General features: G+C 42.4%; 1 protein-coding gene across 1 annotated transcript in view; it reads right to left on the minus strand.

Moving 5' to 3' along the window:
• Window positions 1–9,285, minus strand: part of PKIG (cAMP-dependent protein kinase inhibitor gamma) — a 91,117-nt gene extending 81,832 nt beyond the window's left edge. Inside the window, exon 1 of the mRNA XM_075277072.1 lies at window positions 9,225–9,285. The gene's annotated coding sequence lies outside the window, so the exon portion shown is untranslated. The remainder of the gene's footprint in view (window positions 1–9,224) is intronic.
• Window positions 9,286–24,700: the final 15,415 nt, after the last annotated feature.

Raw genomic sequence — 24,700 nt, forward strand, 5'->3', positions numbered from 1 at the left:
GCAATTTTCATGCTCCTTTTCAACAAGATGTGTTCTGGATGGGTCTACATTTTATTCACCAAAATCAACACTACTTTTGTACCCAGGATTTATCTAGTATTATTGTCTAGTAGTACTAACTTTAGATGTCTTCACCGCGTCGCCGTTCGGTAGGAATCTGGGTTTTCTTTGGTTTGCAAATAAGTTCTCTTGCAGCACTGGGGGCGACCCCAATGCTGTGAGAGAACTCTCCAGCGCCGCCTCTATCTTCTTCTGGAACGCCCTCTTCCTGTGTCTTCTTCCGTCCTGGGTTTCAATCTTCTAGGCATCGGGCCTCAGGCAGAGCCAACTGCACATGTCCTGCGGCCACAAGAAAATGGCCACTTACACAGTAAGCTGTGTAAGCGGCCATTTTCTTGTGGCCGCTTACACAGTAAGCTGGTGTAAGCGGCAATTTTCTTGTGGCCGCTTACACAGTAAGCTGGTGTAAGCGGCCATTTTCTTGTGGCCGTGGGGCACGCGCAGTTGGCTCTGCCTGAGGCCCGATGGCAGAGCCGACTGCGCATGCTTAGAAGATTGGAACCCAGGATGGAAGACAACACAGGAAGAGGCCGTTCCAGAAGAAGATAGAGGCGGCGCTGGAGAGTTCTCTCGCAGCATTGGGGACACCCTCAGTGCTGCGAGATAACTCATTTGCATACTGAAGAAAAACAGGATTTATACCGAACGGCGTCACAGCAAAGACATCTAAAGGTAGGAGAAGAATAGCCTTTCTTAAGGCTATTCCTACGTGTTAGTCAGAAAAAAATGGTATCCAATGATAGGATCCCTTTAAGAACAGCAAATGGTAGAGTGAGAGAAACTTGGCTCTGTGATATGATTTGGAGATGGATTTGGGAGTAAAAAGCAGAGTAAATCCTGGCAGGACTCCTAGGACAGACAGTGAGAGTCCTGACTATTCTGCCCCCAGACAGTGATAGACACTAATACAGTGAAAGCTGTCTAGCACTTTGTCAGTAGGTAAGATGGACTCCCACTGTCTCCTAGTAGAAATGTCAGGATTTACTCTGATTTTTATTCAGAAATCCACCTATATATCACAGATCTCAGCTCCATTCCATCTGTCATGGAGGCTCTTAGATAAGGCAGTTCATTGTAAAGACAATTCCCTCATATACTGTGAGCATTTCTCCACGATGGAATATACACTATGCATGAATTGACTACAAAATGACTGCAACCATTGTTCCAAGGGTAAACAAGGTGTGATAGCTGTGGTGATAGCTTAATAATTACTATCCTATGTGTATGGCTAACAGTTATCTTTCCTGACCCCCTTCCCCCAAGCACATGCTAGGTCGTCTCAGCACGGGAGAGGGGAATGAGATAGGTCCAGATACCTCTCGTGCTCGTGAAATGATCCAATAGCCCAATCTTTATCTTTAGTTGAACTCTGATCTGACCCTCATCTCTAGTAGCATTTTCCACCGCAGAAGAGTAAGGAGGTTTCAATACAAATTCACTTGGTTCGGCTGTCAATTATCTACTGTGTATGAGATGCTTCAGGTATCCATTCAATTCTCCAGGCACTTAAGACATGCACCGTGGTATCAGCAAAGCAGAAAAGAACAGATGTAACATGGCCAATACACACTGGTTTAACTGATCACTACACACTAGATTTGATCTAAAGTAGGCCAAAAGGCTATCACACAGGAAAAGCAATACAATGCCTGGACTTAAATATTTCATTGCAATCCCAGCACTAAAGTATAATTGCCTTGCAACATAATATTCCTTCTGCTGATGAAGACAGGATTTTTTCTCTCTTAAAGAGTAATTGCATCTTTGAAGACAGGGCTTGCAGAGCAGACTGCACAGATTTCCAGAAACTCCTATGGGGTTAATTTAACAACTACTGCGTGGGAGCGACTTAAAGTAGCTAGGGGATATGAATTAGCTCCATCATGTAACCTTGAGCTGAAGCATCAGGAAGTCTGGGGGTGTTATCTGAATGAAAGACAAGTGATCTCAGTGACAAGTACCATAGTACTGGTGTAGAGCTGAGACAGGATAGTGCTCACCAAGTACCATCAAAAAAAAGGCCATAGCCGACAGTTCTACTGAGCCGGGGCGATGGGCATGTTCTATAGTTAAAATAAGCAGGGGTTGGTTTACAGACCATAGGTATAGTAAGCGAGGGTGGACCTATTACATATACTAGCTTAAAAGAGAAATAACAATACTTCCTTCTGGATTCTAAACTATTGTTAAGAACTGACTTAAATAAGATCTCAAGTACCTCAAGAGAGTGAGGGTACATGGTGGAGGTTGTTGTATAGTACTGTGCAAATGGCAGGTATGGAAAACTGCGGCAGAATCTGAATGCTTTCAGAAACAGAAGTGTTACCAGCAGGTCTGCCGAGTCTGAGTAGGGACCGATTTTGAGTGGAGTAAAAAAAATGTTACAGACTGACTTCAAAATCAAATACTGTAGTTAATAATACTGTTTTATTCAATTTTTATTGTTGTATTTATTAGGCGCAGTTTTCTTACATACTTATTTTCATAGGAATTCAATCACTGGCGGACCACAAGTCGAAATCAGGCCGTGGAAAAATAGAGGAGAAGTCGGTGATTTGGCCTACTGTCGCCATAGTCCTGGAAAATAGTTTTGTTAATTGACAAGAATAAACTAAGTGAATGAACATAAGAGAAATCTAGATCAAATCAATATTTGGCGTGACCACTTTTTGTAGGAGGGGTTCTATAAGTCATGATATCGTACCCACATCACTGAGTTTGTCTGGGATTACATGAAGAGACAGACGGATATGAGCAAGCTTACATCTACAGAAGACCTGTTGTCCAAGATGATAGGAACAACGTTGCTGTCTAGTTCCTACAAAACAAGTATGTGAGTGAATCTTCTTATATGATAAGTCATTGTGAGGGCACCCTGAATAGCATCTGATGTTTTTAGATCCCCTTACTGGTTTCTACCAAAATCTAAAATGAATGCATTCCGTGGAGAGGGTTTTTTGCCCCTTTTCCCATTAACCCACACTATTTCTATATATGGCTAATGCCATGTTTAACTGTATTCTGAATTATGATTCAACGTAATTGCAATGTCATAACATCCCCTTCCAGTCCCCTGAAGAGAATGCCTCTTTTGTTCTATATTATGCCAAGGAGCATGGCACTGTGGGGGGTTCTCTCAAGTCTCCATAATTAGCCCCACTTCCTCGTTCCTTTGCCCTGCTTAATAGAAGCTATTGTGGCGTGTGATCAAAATAGACTCGCTCTGTGCTTTCACAATAAACAGAACGCACACAAAGTTATACTACTGCAATACATGGCAGCTACAGTAAGAACATTGCCCCAGGCATGAAAACAACCCACTATTGTGTTGGAAAGTCAAGGGTTAAAAAGAAATAATCATAACAAGAAAAAAAAGCTAGCCTCTACAACAAAATATGTCGTCTGAGAATGCATTAACAGGAGAATGTATCCTATAACTAGGATAGGCCTGGGCTGCGGAGTCAGAAGGTCACACCACTATTTTTCCACAGCCTGACTCCGATTCTTTCATAAATGGCTGACAGTCATGGTCAGGCCGAAGCAGTAAAGCTCCTCTAATTCACAAAAAAATGATTGAATTCTTATGATGGTAAATATGCAACTAATTCATTATACAATATAAATCAATCATTTTTCAGCAACTTTAGTCTGACTCCAACTCCATCAAAAACTGGCCCTGACTCCCCAGCACTGGGATACACCATTAAAGGGGTTGTCTGGGATAAAACAATGTTTTTACACCAAACTAAACACCTTTCCCCCCGCCTAACGTCTAACCTATTATCTTTACCAAAAATGAATATTTACCCAGATCGCTGGGGTGGGCATATGACCATCCCAGCCACATTTTATGACACAATGTCACCAATACTACCCCTTCCATCATACTTATCTGTCTTCCTGTCCGGATCTTCTAGGCACAAAATATCACTGCCTACAGAGGATCCAGCTCCTCCTCTTCTTGACATCTGTGCATAAATTAGTTGACTACAAAATGACTGCTACCATTGCTCCAAGGGTAAGCATGCACTGTGGTTATAGCTGAAAAATTTACTTTCACATGTGTTGGGCTAACACTTATCTTCCCTGATCCCCCCCCCCCCCATGTTAGCTCAGCTCGGCCAAGAAATACCTTCCCTGATTTCCCCCCCCCATACACATGTTAGCTCAGCTCGGCCAAGCAATACATGTTCTGAATGGGAAAAAGGCATAAGCTACTTCCAGATCCCTCTCTTACTCATTATGGCTTATCCTTGTGAAATGATCCAACAGCCCAATCTTTATCTTTAGTTGAACTCTTAACTATCTGACCCTTATCTCTAGTACGCAGAAGAGTAAGGAGGCTTCCATACACATCTGCGGTCCAACCAAATTCAGCAGGTTCGGCTGTCAATTATCTACTGTGTATGAGATGCTTCAGGTATCCATTCAATTCTCCAGGCACTTAAGACATGCACTGTGGTATAAGCAAAGCAAAAAAGAACAGACGTAACATGACCAATACACACTGGTTTAACTGATCACTACACACTAGATTTGATCTATGAAACAATACAATTCCCAGACTTAAATATTTCATTACAATCCCAGGCGCAGGCAGATGTCAACAGGAAAAGGAGCTGGCTGCACGGATGGAAGTAATGTCCTGTGCCCAGAAGATCAGGACAGGAAGACAGGTAAGTATGATGAGATGGGGCAGTGGGCTGAGATAGTTGGTTAGGAAGGGCTAGTAGTGGGCGAGCTAGCTAGGAAAACCAGGAGGGGGTGTGAAAGAGGGAGGGGGATCTGAGTGAAGAGCAATGCATCATGGTAGATGTAGGATAAAAGAGCAGGAAGCTACCCATGTAAACAAATGCAGAGGAAGCTCTCAGAGAAACCCTGAAGTCACTCAAAACACTACTAAAATTGTTTGGGTGCACTTATTAATCCATTATTAGCACTAACTGACCTTGTTAAAAACAAAACAAAACAGAAAACCCCTTTAACATCTGATCAGTGGGGGTACAACTCTTGGAACACCTGCAGATCAAATGTTTGTTGGGGGCTGAAAGTGAATGTGACATGGCTACAACAGGCAGAATAGCTGCTACTAGGTTTACAGCATTATGGTATTTGAAGTAATGTAAACATAGGCCATATCAGGTCATGTTACTTAATCACATGGCCCGTGAGCAGCTCTACTGTTAAATGAATACATGCAGTCTCTTCAAACTGCTGATCAATGGGGGTCCTGGATATTGATTCCCCTATATCTTCCATTGATGAGCTTTCCAAAGCAAATGTCAAATGTAGTAGCGCTGCAATTTAAAACTAGAGGGGAAGGAAACATTGTACTCTGATATGGTCACTTGTTCCTGAGAAGAATCAGACTTCAAAACAATGATAATATTAGGTAATGAATGTTATCCATGGGGATCTGAGTGATGAACCAATGAAAAAAGAGCACATTACAATAATTGTAGATAAACCCTTTAAGATGTTGTGTTCTGTGCAGGGTCTTCTGTTTGAGACAATCAGTTTTTGAAGGGTCCCCTGATAAAAGGGTGTCCAACTGGTCTAAATACCAGCAAAGTTGTCCCTTATTTTTAGTAAGGAAAAAGAAACCACTTGTGACCACAGTAGTCCTTCAACATCCCAATCATCAAAGGATGGATCAAGAGGCCAAATTGTGAGGATTACGTCCAACAGCCCCTTATATTATAGCCTCCTGTTCTCTCTTATTCTGGATTAACACTGAACACATTTCAGAGATGTAAACCTTTGACACTGTATCCGGGCCCCATGGACTGCAGTACTGTCAGACACAGATCATACATTGAAACTATTTTCTCCAAACTTCCACATTCCTGGGAGAACAATTTCTGATGTATTGAATCGAGACGCCTCTCCTGGAATTCAGAGTCTCCTGATCTCATTCTTATACTCCTGGGAGAATGAACGCAGTGCATTGGTTTTACACACTGGAATTATACAATATGATTGTTTTGACAGTCAAATGAGCAAATCTCCAAAGAATGTGCCCTAAGCGCTGTAAGGATGTAAACCATTACCATGACAAAAACAACCAGATCAGATTATTGAGATTTACTATTCCCATCATCAAACAAGTACAGTACTTAAAGAGATTGTCATCTTGACAAGCCCAATCCATATCCCCACCATGGGGATGTTGTTCCCACCAAGAACCCTCCCTATCTAAAGTGCAAATGACAGAATATGTCATAACAACTTCTGCCTATCTATAATGCCAAAGTATCCTGTGCCATTTCCATGTATACAGGCTGGTTATGATAAATACCATTGCAACCCCAATACTAACGCTAAGGTCGATGGATAAACCGCATAAGTGAAATATAGCAAGCAACATTTAGTAAGATTGGTATATCATATTCCAGTCTTAATAAAGGCTCCAACAAGAACAGGGAACATGAGATTTCTGAATAAGCGAAGGCCTCTTCATAAGTCAGTCGGACTTACCTGCGCCCAAATGGAAATCTGGGAAAGAAAAAGTGGCATGAGTTATAACGAATCTGTTGAGTAGAGGCGTCCCCCTCCTTGGCCCGCTCTACCCATGTTCACACAATGTGCTGAATGAAGTGTGGAACAGGGGATGTGGCGCATGTTTATCGCAAAAAAGGGAACTGTGCCAGAAGTGCGCCCCAATATCATCCTTCTATGCCAGTTTTCTAACATAGAGAAATTCATAAATCTGCCCAAGTGAGGCTGTGCAAGTTCGCTAATGATCGGCCAAAATCAGATGATCATACTAAATATTAATATTTTTGGACAACTACTGAATGCTCACGGCATCTTCATGGCTGTTCGTTGGCTGAAATCAGTTTTTAGTGTGAATTTCCAACTGAGGAATGCTGGGAAATATTCTGGATTTCATATAAACTTGGTATTATAGTCAACTGCTTTACATCAGAATGGTTTTTCCAATACAATACTCAACAATCCCAGGGAACAAGTAGATAGTACATGTTGGAATTCTTATCTTGTAACAAATCTGTCATCTATTTTGTGCAAATTCATAAAGCAAGAAATAAAAGAAGTTATATACCAAAGTCTTCGGTAGGGCTTTAGAGGGAAAGATACAGATGGTGTCACCATGTAAGAGAAAACATATCATCTAGCGAGATGAGAATGAGAAGTCTTCTATTATTCTATAAAAATAATCTGTCACTAGTCAGTGGATTTGATCAGTGACAGCGCCTGGTGCCCCATTTTCTCCATAATGGTCACAGGTTTGCACTCTACCCCTATAATAGCCATAGTATTGAGGCTACTACAGGGTTAATGGAAAGAATTCAACAAGTTTCCTAATAAATGCTGAACTGATCATAATTCCTTATGCCAATTGGAATTGTCAATCATGTGTAACCAACAATCAGCACATCCACTACCGGAGACCACAGAGGTAAAGCTTTCCTATTGTCTACCCATCACAAGTTCCATAAATTAATATTTAAAGGGAACCTGTCCACCCCAAACTGGTCCCATTGTGTGCAGCATCCTATAATGACCTCTCCTGTTTACCTTTACTAGTCATAGAGAGGGTGAGCAGCTTCATCTAGTCACACAGTCATGGTACTAAATGATACCCTGTGTGGCCTGATTGGCATGTTCCTCACTGTTGGATGTCAGCCTCACAAGGTGTGACTGAACGCAATGACTGCTTGACTACATGAAGCCTTTCCCCGCCCCTAAGATTAGTTAGGATACATTTGCATATGCTGATATAAGGTTTTTAAAGCATAGAACTTGACTTTTCAGCAACAGAAAGCTTAGTGGGGGGCACCATTGGAAATCTGATGCTGGTACCAGTTTAGAGTGAAAAAAATACTTCAAAAGGTACCCTTTAATCTAAAACATGGTATGTGCCATCAAGGAAAATTAAGGGGGAAATCCGCCTCATCTAACATGTCAGACATTCCAGAACCCCAAAGTGATGAAACCACAAACATTATGTAAAATTAAGGACTAAACTTGGAAGAGATTCATAGGCCATAGCCACCTTAAATTTGTGAATCTTCAGACCCTATCCAGAGGGTTTCTCTGACATGCCCCCCTTTAAGGTTAAGGCCCCAAGCAGCAAATCTCTACAAAAAAAACCACCCCCAAAATGGCAGGCCCACTGCAAAATCTTGCAAACCATGTGCCATTTAGAAAGGTAGTATATTTTATGTGTTATGGAGCCGCCTTAGAGTCTGCTACCACTGCACCCCTTATAGCTATGCCCCTAGTCCACTGTATAAACTAGTTGCGCATCCCTTATATCAGACAAGTCGTTAAGTCCATAGTCCTCTACTGAGTCTTTCATAAAAGGCTAGGTTCACACTTGCGGCACGCTCTCCATCTTTCTGGTCCGCTGGGTGCCCTGAATGACTGAAGAGCCCACTCGCTAAAACAGCAGTTTCCTGCAGACCCCATAGACCGTACCGGGTTCTGTCGGGTTTCCATTGTTTTTTATATACTGAAACCAGCAGTCTTAGGCTAGGTTCACACCTGTGCTGGAGATTCTATTGAAGACTCTGCCGCAAAAAACCCGCAAAATCATTGGAGATAAAAGTCCTGTGCAGAGGACTTTTCTCTCCTCTAGTTTCAGTATATAACCGGCGGACATCCAACAAACTCCATTATAGTCTATGTCTCAACCTGAACGACAGAGACCCGTGTGCAGATGTGACCCTAGCCTGGGTGTCACTGACTGTCCTCGGATAGCGGAGAGGGTGGTATACAGTCCATTCATCTGAGCAGCAATACAGCAGGTCAGAGCTGGAGGGGGACAGCACAGGAGGTGACCAGACCCTCACTGATAACTATTCCTATAGAATATCAGAAGTTTTAGGGAATAATAGCTACATGTACATCACTGAGAGAATCCAGAGGGGACTACAAGGAGACGACAACACTAAATTATTCGGAAGAAAATGTAAATATATGGAAGAACAGACAACTGTCAGTGATGAAACCGATTGCCAGAGAAGAGAACGCATCATGTCCATCATTCAGGATGACTGACAGCAAGCTGCTTCACATTCTTACAGCAAAGACTTCTCCACATGAAGAATATCAGCAGTACATAAGAGGACGACACGTATACGATAGCTGGCGCCATGACTAGCAGCACTATATGGAGACACAATGCGCCTTCCTACCTCTCCCTGCAGAGACCCGGCTCCCGTCTGATGGAGCTCTGAGCACAGACTGAGCTGCTTCTCGGCTCAACGCGTTGCCATAGTAATCAGGGAGGCAGCTACTGGCCGCACAGAGGAACAAACTTCTCCCTCCGCAAACTATAAAATCCTTCCTGTAGTACAAGAGCTGCAGATACAGTTTAGTGTATGATAGCTAATGCCACAACTGCACCACAAAGGGCCCACTATGAGGCTTTCCTATTAGTTTCTTTATATTAATATATTAAAAGCTATTATTGTTTCCACAGCCTACACATTCCCATGGTCTCAAGCTGTTATTTGGGTATCACACTGGTTTTTGTATTTGACAGACACAGAGTCCCTATGGCACTGTCTTACCTAGATTTCCATGTGAATCCAGAAAGAAAAACACTTGGTGCTAGCTAAGTTTAGTGCCCTGCGGGTGCGGAGTGAAGATCCTGGTCTTTGCCTCGTACTGGTAGTGTTGTTCGTCCCCCCCTCCCGTTCCTTCGGCCGGGTCGGGGTGCCCTGCGCCCATCTTTTTTCTGTTTCCTACGGCGGTGCTCCCTTTTTTATGGAGCTCTGCGGCGTGGTAGTTGACGTTCTTGGTTGCTCATGCCACTCCTGGTCGCGGCGCACTTCGGCTTGTCTTAGGCCAGGTTGATTGTGCTTTTGGTAGCTTGGCTGGCCTTACTGCTGGCTATTAGTAGGATCCCTGCATTCTTATCCTCTCATGTTTTATGGGTTTCACCGTTGCGGGAATGGGTAGTTTTGGTTTCCGTTCTACCACTCCCCCAGTTACTTAGATTTGGCGGCTCTCTGAGTGTATACTGCGGTGTGCCTCTGAGACCTGCTTTAGTGGGGTTTTTCCCACTGTTTTGTGTTCTCCGAGTTCGGACTAGCCGAGCCCGGCCTTAGCCTTACTTGGCGTTTGTGTTCGTCTTCTTTGTTTGCATTTCTCTCCCCCTTTCTTCTTCTCTCCTTCTTCTCTCTTTTTCCTTCTCTTCTTTCGACCCTCTCTCTACCCTTTATTTTCCCCTCCCTAGCTCCTGCTGTCGTCTTTGGACTCCATTGCCTCTGCTCTCCTCTGCGTCTACGGTTTTCATTATCCGGGTTGGCGCCCTTCCTTGCCTCTCCATCTATTGGGTGTGAGAATTCTTATAGCCTTTATTCATATGCCGTTTTTGCGTGATGGTCGGGACCAGTCTCTATCATCCTCTAGTTCTCTTGGTCTGCATCGTGGTTGTCGTCCTGACTCTGAGTCATAGTTTATTGTGGCTTTCATTTTTCTCCACCCAGAGTTCCCTTAGTATTGATATTTTATTGTGCGAGAGGCCTGTGTGGCGGCCTTGGCCCCATGGATTCTGTTTCAGGTTCTTCCATTCTTGCAGAGTCCTGATTGGTTGTTGTGCCTTATGTGATTACTGGTCTCTTGGCTGGTGCTCGGAGCTGCTCCCCAATCCCTCTTTCCCCTGCTTCTTCTTCTCCCCCTTCTCTGGCTTTGTTCATCTCCCCATCTTTGTCTTTGATGTCTGTCCCAGGGGGCTATCTTTTGCGTCCTATGTGTTTGTTCTATATGTTTGGCTGTTTTAATGTTTGCATTTTACCGCTGTGGGCTGGTTTACCTCGACCTTACTGTATATCTGTCATGTTTGGCCTACTTTCTGGCTGCTTATAAATAAAGAATTTATAAAAAAAAAAAAGAAAAACACTTGGTGCATCTACGTATAAAGTACACAACGGTATACAGGGCATAACTATAGGGGTGCGGAGGTAGCAATCGGGCCCACGAGCCAGAGGGGCCCTAAAGGCTTCTCTAGAAGATACCAGTAATGGTATTACAGATAACACGTGGTCATTGGAGTCTCATTACATATTTTGCACTAGGGTAGAGGAACTTCAAGTTGTCCCTCTAACGGTACATTATAGCCAACTAGACTTTCATAGTTGCCATATTACTTGGTGCTTTTATGGATCTATAATACAGCCATGTGCATGAGCAACATATACATCAGTCTATTTGTGCTTCATGAAGGCAGATGGTCAGCCATTTCTTCCGTGTTCCTTAGAAAACTCTCAGTTTCAACCAAAATTCCACTTCTTCCATCTATGCAGCTGCCTTGAAGTCATTGCGAAAGTGACTCCATAGCAGAAAGATCCAGAGTTGTGTCTGCCAGCAGGACCTGTGCTCCATATTGGCTCCTCATCGTGATCGACCTCTGCATAAGCACAGGAAGTTTTACAAGTCTCATTTGTTTAGAAACTTCCTGATGCATTAATGGAAGCTGAGCAGCTGGTGAAAAATAAACTTGTATATTATGAGTTCAGTGTTGTCCTGTATTCTGTATAACTTATTGTAGAAGGCAGTGGCTAGGAATAAGGTTCCGTCAGTCCGTCAAGATAACACATGCTCTGCCTTGGCATTTTCACGTGCAGCATGGTCCAAGCAGAGACTAACTATACCTCTTCTAAATGCAACCCTAACTAGCTTGGTTTGATATGGATACAGCAGATGGTTCCTCATACTAACAGTCACAGGAGGCAGCATCCTATTTTACCCACTCCATTCTAGTGTCTACTGAGAAACCTGTCAATTACTAAATAAGACTGTCCACTAGATGCCTAAATCCAATCCAATTCTTTTCAGCTAATTCTACTCTAATACGCAATGCTTTTAGATTGAACTGCATTTTCAATAGTCATTACAAAACAGGTTTTCTGGGGGTACATACTGATGACCTCTCATTAGAATAGATCATCAATATTTGACCTATGGTGTCGGATACCTTGGCACCGCACAGATTAGCTGCTTGAAGCAGCAGTGGCACAAAGCTGAGCACTATTTCCAGTTCACAGACCAGACACATTACCTCTACTTGTCACTTGGCCTATGTGCAGATCAGTCACTTTCAGGTGAGCTGCAATACCAAGCACAGCCCCTACACAATGTACAGCCTGCGCGCCATATTCAATGACTGCAGACTCTTTATAAAGTAGATAATTGACTACTGGAATATTTGACATCGACATTTAATTACTGGAAACTCTTAGCAAACATAATGGAGTGTGTGTCCATCTTTAACGGCTGTTAGATCTGTCAAAGAAGGCATGGTCGTGTAAGGCCTTACAGGATAATCAGATCTACACCGTAGGCCCCTTGCACACGACCGTGTGCTAGTTCAGTGTGCTATCCAGGTTTTTCTGTCAGCCCACACACACGACCATATATTACACGGTTCCATATGCGGGCCAACAGTCTGGACCACAAAACTCAGGACTGGTTGTATTCCTGTCTGGTTTTCCACCCATGCTTCCGTGGCTCCTAATAATTGAATGAATGGGACCGTGTAAGCATGGCAGGCGCACAGACGACATATGGATGACATCTATGTGCTGCCCATGCACAGGCCATACTGTTCAATCATGGCTGGCAGCTCGCACACGGTAGTGTGCAAGGGACCTTATGGGTTATTATGAGATGGCCCATAAAGATGACTTTGTTTGTGAACTGGCTGGACCTAGGATCACATTTTATTAGGAGACACAACTGTTGGAATTCCTCTCTCTGCACAGAACTGCTATTGTTTTCTGACAAGGCTTCTTTCTTTATGGAGTCATTTCACACTCTCTTTGGCAGATAAAATACCGGATATAAAACATTTATGTAATATTAAGTAGTCCTGAGCATCACTGAATTGTAAGCAGAAGCTTATGTTATATAATGTGTTTAATATAGGCACCATCACGCTAAGAGTACAATCACTATGTACAGCTAATGGAGCAGGAACCCAAATCATTTCCCAGAATTGTTATTTAGGATTCTTTACATTTCAGGAGTCATACTTTATAAAGACACTTTTTCATATTTCAAAATAATCACATTGAAACTTTAGGGCATGTTCATTAAGACTGGCATTTAATGTGTGTTCCACTGGCGTCAGATGCGCCACAATGTTTAAGATGCAAAAACATCTTATTATTCCATAATTGTCGTATATCTTGGGTGTTGTGTGTACTAGAAATTGAAATCTACTCCACTAAGGTGCTAGAGTAGATTTCAGGTAATACTTATAGCAGTTTTTGGTGTAAACAACCACAAACGTGCTGGTTGGATAAGGCCATTCCCCATCTGGTCCCACCCATGCTACATCCACTTATGATATGAGTAGTGAAAAACTGCTAAAAGGGAAAATTTAGGAGTAGATTAACCACATTTTTACTCTCATTTTGTGGCCTTTTCCAGCAGTGAATTTATGATGAAGTCTGCTTGTGTTACATGCAGATTTGCATTGCAAAGTTTAAAAGCTTCAGTGAAAGTTCACAACAGAAGTGACATGGCGCAGATTACAAAATCCACAGCACGCCCTCAGGTTCACTGTTTTTTGTTTTTTTTTTCTACTGTATGCGAATGGGGTTTTCAAAACCCTATTCTTGTGTACTGTACTGTCAACTGCTGCAGATTTTCATTGCACAATCCACAATGAAATCCTATAGCATGTTCCAGTGTGTGAATTTACCCTTGGGTTTCCAATGACAACAAACACAATCTATGACAAAGGGTTCCACAGTGGCTTTCCTATCATGTAGACAGAACCTGCAGCTTCTATGGGGCACGGCCCTTTTGCTTCAGCTTCCCATACTAAGGTCTTATTCACACATCCACATTTTTCATTAATTTCAAATTATTTATTCAGATGTCCACAAAAAAAACCAAAAAAAACCCAAGCATGTCCTTTTTTTCAATGATGCTGACGTATCACGGATGCATCACATCAATGGACCCTAAGAAATTCAAAATATAGAAAACGAAAATTAAAAAAAAATGTATTTTTTTTAGAGGCACGAAAAGCAGATCAACCACGGACAGCACACCATCCACAAATGAGCAGTTTTTTATTTTGGTTTACAAATACTAATGCCAAGTATTGACCAAATACATGACAAAGTGACCTCAATGTCCTTCTTCTTTGGTGTTTTTGGTCAGGTATAGAAGTTTAGTTTCTTGTAGTGATGTCTTCAGTAGTACCACCTAAACAGCAACATTTTCTATGGCTAGATGGTGGAAGATATTGGTATAAATCTGTGTCCTAAGTGCAATATAAATGATTAACAATACTACCACCTGCTATATACTGATGTAGGAGCTAAGAGTTTGTAAATTGGCACAACTTAGGCCTAATTAAAAAAAAAATAAAAAAAATGGACCCATGCTTTATATTGGGCTATTTTATGGATCACGGTTGCCCATTAAAGTCTATGCCTCAGTGAATAAAAGGGCATACAGAAGTCAAATTCAATACCAAATACTATTTTTTTTCTAAGGCTGGTTGATAGTTTTCATTTATAATACACCACATCAACAACACATCCAACTGATTCCATCTAGTGGCAATATAGAATAACTGCATATGAACAAAGCACAAGAATACACAAATCTAGTAACATGGGGGAAATGACCAATCACTTACACCTATTTTATGGCATATCTGGGTGTAAATGGGGCGCATCTTTAGCGCATAGCCCTTTCTTGCAGGAAAGATGACAATGCAACAATTTTATGAGAATGAGAGGAGTGGAACGTAAACCAATGGGGGAATGTCTCAGCTCGACAAATTTACTATAACTCAAGCCAGAAAACTAGTGAGTTACACCGGAAATCTCTGCCAGTCCACAACATTCTGGTGCATGGGAGGGTGCTAGAATTAATATAAGACTTAATAAATCAGGTGTATCTTGCACTAGCAGGGAAATTGATTAAGGCTGGAATAGGAAATGCCAGTTTTAATAATTTCCTATTATAGGGTCCATTCACGCGGAGGAAAATGGTGAAGAATTTGGTGTGGAATTACAGTGCTGAAAAAAAAAGCCTCCCACTGACTTCAATGGGTTCCTTTTTCTGCTAGCACCCAAGACGCAGCCTCCTCCTCCCCTGTAAGCTGCCCTATCCATCTCCAGAATTGCCGCGGTTGCACACAATATTTACTATCATCTACTACACATAAATGATAACAAAGAATCTGATGGTCCAGAAAGTTTGGCAAACTAAATCTCAAATAATGCAATGCCGATTTCCTCTGGCATCAGGTCATCCTCTTGGGCTAAGAAATGAAGAAGCATCCTGTGTCTTTATTTTCTGGCCTAAGGAGAAGATGCCCGAAAAAGGCATCAGACTCTAAAAGCAGACATACCGGGTTGAGTTCTGCATAAGTGAATAAAATGTCCTCCCCTATGCATGGAACAATTGAACAAATAAGGTTACATGTGAGAGAAAAGGAACCCACCTTAGTAAGTGTTGATCTTGCATGAACTAGTTAACTCATAAAGCATTTTGCATGCACAGATGTGAGGTACACCAAATCCTACGTAGGTCATTGCAGAGTCCAACTAGTGTGTAGTGCACCACGATGCTACTTTTATCCATTCTTCTAGTAACTTATAGCTACACTATTTCCATTCTTCCTGTAAAATAAAGAGTCCATTACTTGGAGTTGCGTTCCTCTGGTAGCATATAGCTACACGATTTCTCTTCTCCCTGTGAAAAAAAAAAAAAAGTCCATTCCTTTAAGGTACGTTCTCCTTGTAGCATATAGCTACACTGTTTTGCTTCTTCCTGTACAAAAAAAAAGAGTCCATTCCTTGGAGTTGCGTTCTTCTGTTAGCGTATAGCTACACTGTTTCTCTTCTCTCTATTAAAAAAAAAAAAGTCCATTCCTTTAAGGTGCATTCTTCTTGTAGCGCATAGCTACACTATTTTTCTTCTCCCTGTTTAAAAAAAAAAAATCCATTTCTTGGTGGTTTGTTCTTCTGGTAGTGGAAGAAGGCTGCGCCGAAACGCGTGTTGGGGTAGGGTTTTCCTCTCCAGTCTTGATCCCTTACTTACAGTTATTATGGGTATGTGCATTATTGATTAAGTTATATGTCTTGGCAGTTAACACTATATTTATTGCAGACCTTTCCATGTTGTCATGACTACACTGGTCTATTTACCTTAAAGTACTATTGTCTTACATTGCTTTTACTTTTGACATAATCTATGTAGGTTTTGCTTACTCTCCACTTTGCACTTTACGTGTAGGAGTTCACATGATAGTTACTATCAGTTGTCTGCTATATTTATCATGTTTTGATGCTCATTTTCAGTCTATCACATTCTGACCCTGTTTGTAAGGGAATTGCTAGGACCGCAATTCCCCAGTAACTGTTTGAACCCTGGGACAGGACACAACAGACAGTGAGCCCTAAGCTGAAGCCCCCAATTTTCCCTTCCTATTGTCAGGCCCTAACCTACGTAATAGGCGGCAACCACGAAGACAGTCCCTTCCTGTATAGGTGAGACACAAAACGCAGACAAGACGGACAACAAAAAAGAGAGGTCAGCTAGCCAAGGGTCAGTAACAGTCGAGCTATGCAGTGCCAAATCGGAGTCCAGAGAATAGTCAGTGAGGGAAGCCAAAGGTCAAGGATAAGAAAGCAAGCAAAATAGTGACAGTACGGAGCAAGTATGCACAAGGCAATAGCAAGCATAGGTGAGAATGAGAGCCAAGGTTGAATAGGAAGGAAGAACCCGCCCATGGAGTTGACAGGAAGGCAGCTGTCAATCACAGGGCAAGGCCAAATTAACCATTAGAGGAGTGGAGACAAACAAGGGCAGAAGACGGGTGTGGTGCAAATACAATCACAGCAGTAGAGCCGTGTTCACACAGTGCGACCAAAAACTTTAAGCCATGAACCAAACTGCACACTCCTCCTGCACCACAGCACGCGAACAGAGGGTGGCGCAGAGACCCGAACAGGCAGATATGTTACACTGTTACTATACACCCAGTTATTATTATGTGGGTATATTATTATTTCTTTAGGCTGTTTTTTTGCATCTACTATTTGCTATACCCCATTATATGATATTTATACTGTGGATCATTCCGGTGTAGGTTCCCCCTTTTTGTCTGCTGGTGGATACCTCCCTTTATCTAATTTCATACATTTTTCTACAATAAAGATATTTGTATTTTACTCTTTCATATGTTGAGCTTTCCTTCAGTTTTTTCTTGTGTGTTAGTGTTACTATTTCTCATCTCCCTGTAACAAAAAAGTCTATTCCTTGGTGGTTTGTTCTTCTTGTAGTGTATAGCTACACTATTTTGCTTCTTCCTGTAAAAAAAAAGAGTCCATTCCTTGGAGTTGCATTCTTCTGTTAGCGTATAGCTACACTGTTTCTCTTCTCTCTATTAAAAAAAAGTCCATTCCTTTAAGTTGCATTCTTCCTGTAGCGTATAGCTACACTGTTTCTCTTCTCCCTGTAACAAAAAAAGTCCATTCCTTGGTGGTTCGTTCTTCTCGTAGCGTATAGCTACACTATTTCGCTTCTTCCTGAAAAAAAGGGTCCATTCCTTGGAGTTTGGTTCTTCTTGTAGCATATAGCTACACTGCTTCTCTTCTCCCTGTAAAAAAAAAAAGTCCACAGTGAGCGCAAGAAGCTGGAAATCAACGCTGTATTGAATCTCAAAAAAGAATTTCGCCACTTTGGCGCACAACAAAAGGGTCAATATTCTGAACCATTAGACACACTGAATACAATTTAACAATATAAATGCAGGTCTCAAAGCCTGCACCCATGGTGTTAAATATGCAGCCTCCTCCTCCCCTGTCAGCTGCCCTAACCATCTCCCGAATTGCCGCAGTTGCACACAATATTTGCTATCATCTTCTACAAATAAATAATAACAAAGAATCTGATGGTCCAGAGAAAAGGCATCAGACACTAAAAGCAGACCTACCGGGCTCAGTTCTGTATAAGTGAACAAAATGTCCTCCCCTATAAAGGACAACGGCATAGAATAATTGAACATTTAAGGTTAGACGTGAGAGAAAAGGGACTCACCTTTGTACAGTAAGTGTTGTTCTTGTATGAACTAGTTTACTTATAAAGCATCTTGCATGAACAGATGTGATGTACACCGAATTCTACGTATGTCACTGCAGAGTCTAACTGGTTTGTAGCGCACCACGATCCTATTTATCCATTGGAAATGCATTCTTCTTGTAGCGTATAGCTACACTATTTCTCTTCTCCCTGTAAAAAAAAGTCCATTCCTTGGTGGTTCGTTCTTCTTGTAGCGTATAGCTACACTGTTTCACTTCTTCCTGTAAATAAAACAGTCCATTCTTTGGAGTTGCGTTCTTCTTGCAGCGTATAACTACACAGTTTCTCTTCTACAGTTTCTACAATTTAACAACATAAATGCAGGTCTCAAAGCCTGCACCCATGGTGTTAAATACGCAGCCTCCTCCTCCCCTGTCAACTGCCCTAACCATCTCCAGAATTGCCGCAGTTGCACACAATATTTTCTATCATCTACTACAAATAAATAATAGCAAAGAATCTGATGGTCCAGAAAGTATGACAAACTAAAACTCATAAATCATCTTGCCTGCACAGATGTGAGGTACACCGAATCCTACGTATGTCACTGTAGAGTCCAACTGGTGTGTAGCGCACCACGATCCTATTTCTATCCATTGGAGATGCATTCTTCTATTAGCATATAGCTACACTATTTATCTTCTCCCTGTAGCAAAAAGTAATGATAGCAAAGAACCTGATGGTAACAGAAATTTGACAAACTAAAACGCAAAAAAAGTTATGCCGTTTTTGTCTGGCGTCAGGTCTTTCACTTAGATCAAGAAAAGAAGTATCATGTGTCTTCCTTTTCTGGGCTGAGGAGAAGTTGCTATTGAAAAGCATAAGACACTGCATTCAGACATAAAAGGTTATGTGCTGCATTAGTGGACAATAAGTCCGTCATTGTGTTGGTCAACATTGGTGGAAGAACCGCAATATTGTTATGGCTCATAAAGAATAGTCCTTTGTGGCTGCTGAGAATCCTCCTAAGAGCCTTGTGTCTAAGGGTGCATTCACACTAAGTATACACTGACTGATTCTGAACGCTAAAACACGTTCAGAATCAGCGCGTACAAAGCAGATCCTATTCATTTCAATGGGAGCCGGTATACGAGCGCTCCCCATTGAAATGAATGGGCTGCTTTTTTCCCTATTGGTTTCAATGTGATACATTCACGATCTCGGTGTCCTGTCCAGTGGTCCCGGTCGGCGGGAGGTATGTCCCGATTTCAACTCAGATCTACGTCCGGAGGACGCAGATGAGTTCAATACATACGCGAGTAAAGCAGAAGCTGTGACAGCTTAGCACCTGCTTTACCGCTGCGCTAGTGGATGACGTCATCACATCGCGCCTACAACTCTGTGTGTGAGGCGGCGGAGAGAGCGGAGGGGGAGCGTTGTAAGGGTGAGTATAAGTGTTTTTTTTTGTGTTAAACATTGAGGTGGAACATAATGAAGGGGGCCCATGAAACTGGGGGCAGGTGAAGGGGGGGGAGAATGGCATGAAACTGAGGCAGATGAAGTGGGGGGGGGGAACGGCATGAAACTGGGGGCAGAGATGGGGGACATGAAACTGGGGGCAGAGATGGGGGACATGAAATGGGGGGCAGAGATGGAGGGGGGACATGAAACTGGGGACAGAGATGGGGGACATGAAACTGGGGGCAGAGATGGGGGACATGAAACGGGGGGCAGAGATGGGGGACATGAGACTGGGGGCAGAGCTGGGGGACATGAAACTGGGGGAAGAGATGGGGGACATGAAATTGGGGGCAGAGATGGGGGACATGAAACTGGGGGCAGAGATGGGGGACATTAAACTGGGGACAGAGATGGAGGGAGGACATGAAAATGGGGGCAGATGAAGGGGGTATATGAATCTGGCGGAGAGATGGAGGAGGGGGACGTATAATTTATGAGTGACTGTAGGAGTATTATACTGTGTGGGGAGCACATGAAAAAATAATGAGAATGGGCGGAGTCAACATAAAAGTGGGCGGAGCTAATTTTTCTATTTGCACATTTTGTCCCTTTCCGTTCTTCAAAAGTTATGAGGTACGCTCAGCCCATTAACCAGAAACGGCTGATAACAGAGAACAACAACTTTTTACTAAAGTCCACAGTAAAGGTATTAGTATAATCTTTAGGTGTATGCCATAGCAGTATAAAGCATCACGACAGACATCTTTGCTTCTCATCCAAAAAGTACCACTATAAAACAATTATGGTATGGTTGCGTCTAGAATGGAGTTGCTCCTGGTAGGTCCTCCCTCCAGCAACTCCAATCTAGTCACCTCACTAGTGAACGGGCTAGAATGGAGTTGCTGTAGGTAGGACCTACCAGGTGCAACTCCAATCTAGACAATTCACTAGTGAGGTGACTAGATTGGAGTTGCTGGAGGCAGGGACCCGCTAGAATCAACTCCAATGTAGACTGTTCAGTACTGAAGTGACTAGAATGGAGTTGCTTAGAGGAGCTACCACCAGAAACTCCAATCTAGTCCCCTCACTACAGGAGCAGCTAGAGTGGAGTGTCTATAGGAAGGAGCCATAACTGGCTAAGACAGACATTGTATATGTATATGGTATCAATTAGAATATAGGAAATACACATTTCTGGACATATATACATATGGCACTCATATATATATATATATATATATATATATATTTATATAAATATATTTATATAAATATATTTATATATATATATATATACAGTGGTGTAACTAGGAATGGCGGGGCCCCGTGGCGAACTTTTGACATGGGGCCCCCCCCCCATCCCAACTGACGCCGAAGACCTCGACCGACCCCCTCCTCCGCACTCTATTATGTCCCTTACTTGCCCCTGCACACAGTATTAACCCCAATAGTGTCCCCTGCACACACAGTATTAACCCCAATAGTGTCCCCTGCACACACAGTATTAACCCCAATAGTGTCCCCTGCACACACAGTATTAACCCCAATAGTGTCCCCTGCACACACAGTATTAACCCCAATAGTGTCCCCTGCACACACAGTATTATTAACCCCTATAGTGTCCCCTGCACACACAGTATTAACCCCAATAGTGTCCCCTGCACACACAGTATTAACCCCAATAGTGTCTCCTGCACACACAGTATTAACCCCAATAGTGTCCCCTGCACACACAGTATTAACCCCAATAGTGTCCCCTGCACACACAGTATTAACCCCAATAGTGTCCCCTGCACACACAGTATTATTAACCCCTATAGTGTCCCCTGCACACACAGTATTAACCCCAATAGTGTCCCCTGCACACACAGTATTAACCCCAATAGTGTCCCCTGCACACACAGTATTAACCCCAATAGTGTCCCCTGCACACACAGTATTAACCCCAATAGTGTCCCCTGCACACACAGTATTAACCCCAATAGTGTCCCCTGCACACACAGTATTATTAACCCCTATAGTGTCCCCTGCACACACAGTATTAACCCCAATAGTGTCCCCTGCACACACAGTATTAACCCCAATAGTGTCCCCTGCACACACAGTATTAACCCCAATAGTGTCCCCTGCACACACAGTATTAACCCCAATAGTGTCCCCTGCACACACAGTATTAACCCCAATAGTGTCCCCTGTACACACAGTATTAACCCCAATAGTGTCCCCTGTACACAGTATTATGTTCCTCTGTGGACACCCATAAACAATTATTATACTCTGGGGTCTTTTCAGACCCCAGAGTATAATAATCGGAGACCCGGGAAATAAAAACATGAAAAAAAACCCCACTGTTGCTTCTTACCTGTTCCCCGGCTCCTGTGCTGTGCTGTCCTCCTCTCGCGTCCTTCGTTAATGACGTCGGACGTCACATGACCCGGGAAGCATGCCGGGTTCATGTGACGTCAGAGACGTCAGACAGCAGTAGGACGGAGGCCTGGCAGGATCGCGGAGAGGTAAGTAACAGTTTTTTATGTTCCCTTACCTCTCCGGTCCGCCGATCATTATACTCGGGGGTCTGCAAAGACCCCTGAGTATAATGATAGCCCTTGTGGGGCCCGCGGTGTCACTTGCCGATCCCGGCCCAGCCAGGATCGGCAAGTGAATAGGGCCCGTAACTGCCTATTGAAAAAAAACCGCAGCGGTAGCGGCTGTCACCGGGCCCCCTAATGGCCCGGGCCCTGTGGCAGCTGCTACTGCTGCTACCACGGTAGTTACGCCACTGTATATATATATATATATATATATATATATATATATATATATATATTTATATATATATATATATATTTATATATATATATTTATATTTATATATATATATTTATTTATTTATATATATATTTATATATATGTATATATATATTTATATATATATATATATATATTTATATATATATATATATATATATATATATAATTACATATATATAGATAGATATACCTATATATATTACATATAGTATAGTAGAGGATTTGGAGCGGTGTTTTGGATCATTGTCTTGCTGAAATATCCATCCCCGGCGTAACTTCAACTTTGTCACTGATTCTTGAACATTATTCTCAAGAATCTGCTGATACTGAGTGGAATCCATGCGACTCTCAACTTTAGCAAGATTCCCGATGCCGGCATTGGCCACACAGCCCCAAAGCATGATGGAACCTCCACCAAATTTTACAGTGGGTAGCATGTGTTTTTCTTGGAATGCTGTTTCTTTTTGGACGCCATGCATAACGCCTTTTTTTTTTATAACCAAACAACTCAATTTTTGTTTCCAAAATGAAGCTGCCTTGTCCAAATGTGCTTTTTCATACCTCAGGCAACTCTATTTGTGGCGTACGTGCAGAAACGGCTTCTTTCTCATCACTCTCCCATACAGCTTCTCGTTGTGCAAAGTGCGCTGTATAGTTGACCGATGCACAGTGACACCATCTGCAGCAAGATGATGCTGCAGCTCTTTGGAGGTGGTCTGTGGATTGTCCTTGACTGTTCTCACCATTCTTCTTCTCTGCCTTTCTGATATTTTTCTTGGCCTGCCACTTCTGGGCTTAACAAGAACTGTCCCTGTGGTCTTCCATTTCCTTACTATGTTCCTCACAGTGGAAACTGACAGGTTAAATCTCTGAGACAGCTTTTTGTATCCTTCCGCTGAACAACTATGTTGAACAATCTTTGTTTTCAGATCATTTGAGAGTTGTTTTGAGTAGCCCATGATGCCACTCTTTAGAGGAGATTCAAATAGTAGAACAACTTGCAATTGGCCACCTTAAATACCTTTTCTCATGATTGGATACACCTGGCTATGAAGTTCAAAGCTCACTGAGGTTACAAAACCAATTTTGTGCTTCAGTAAGTCAGTAAAAAGTAGTTAGGAGTATTCAAATCAATAAAATGATAAGGGTGCCCATACTTTTGCACCGGTCAAATTTTGGTTTAATGCATATTGCGCATTTTCTGTTAGTACAATAAACCTCATTTCAATCCTGAAATATTACTGTGTCCATCAGTTATTAGATATATCAAACTGAAATGGCTGTTGCAAACACCAAAATATTTAGAACTAAAAATGATTAAGATTAATAGGGGTGCCCAAACTTTTTCATAGGACTGTATATATTTGCCATATGGTCTGAACAGGGCGTTGACGCTGCAGCCTTACGTGTTTTATTATAACTTGCGTCACTTTCTTTTTGTAAGTGATGATGGAAATATATGGCAATTAATAACTGATATAGAGCTAAATTCTGACGTATCGCTGTGCGCCTGATTTATCAGTATATAGTTACTGCAGGTAGGCTCATGATGGTCTCAGTATATTCTGTAGTTGCTGCTGGTAGGTCCTCCTTACAGCAACTCCATTCTATCTGTCTCACTACAGAACTGACTAGAATGGAGTTGCTGCTGGTAGGTTCATGGTCTGGGTATATTCTGTAGTTACTATAGGTAGGTCCTTGCAGTAACTCCATTCTAGCTGTCTCACTACAGAACTGACTAGAATGGAGTTGCTGCAGGTAGGTTCATGGTCTTGGTATATTCTGTAGTTGCTATAGGTAGGTACTCCTTACAGCAACTCCATTCTAGCTGTCTCACTACAGAACTGACTAGAATGGAGTTGCTGCTGGTAGGTTGATGGTCTGGGTATATTCTGTAGTTACTATAGGTAGGTCCTTGCAGTAACTCCATTCTAGCTGTCTCACTACAGAACTGACTAGAATGGAGTTGCTGCAGGTAGGTTCATGGTCTGGGTATATTCTGTAGTTACTATAGGTAGGTCCTCCTTACAGCAACTCCATTCTAGCTGTCTCACTACAGAACTGACTAGAATGGAGTTGCTGCAGGTAGGTTCATGGTCTCAGTATATTCTGTAGTTACAATAGGTAGGTTCATGGTCTTGGTATATTCTGTAGTTGCTATAGTTAGGTCCTCCTTACAGCAACTCCATTCTAGCTGTCTCACTACAGAACTGACTAGAATGGAGTTGCTGCTGGTAGGTTGATGGTCTGGGTATATTCTGTAGTTACTATAGGTAGGTCCTTGCAGTAACTCCATTCTAGCTGTCTCACTACAGAACTGACTAGAATGGAGTTGCTGCAG

Source organism: Leptodactylus fuscus, chromosome 6 (assembly GCF_031893055.1).
Source record: "Leptodactylus fuscus isolate aLepFus1 chromosome 6, aLepFus1.hap2, whole genome shotgun sequence".
NCBI lineage: Eukaryota > Metazoa > Chordata > Amphibia > Anura > Leptodactylidae > Leptodactylus > Leptodactylus fuscus.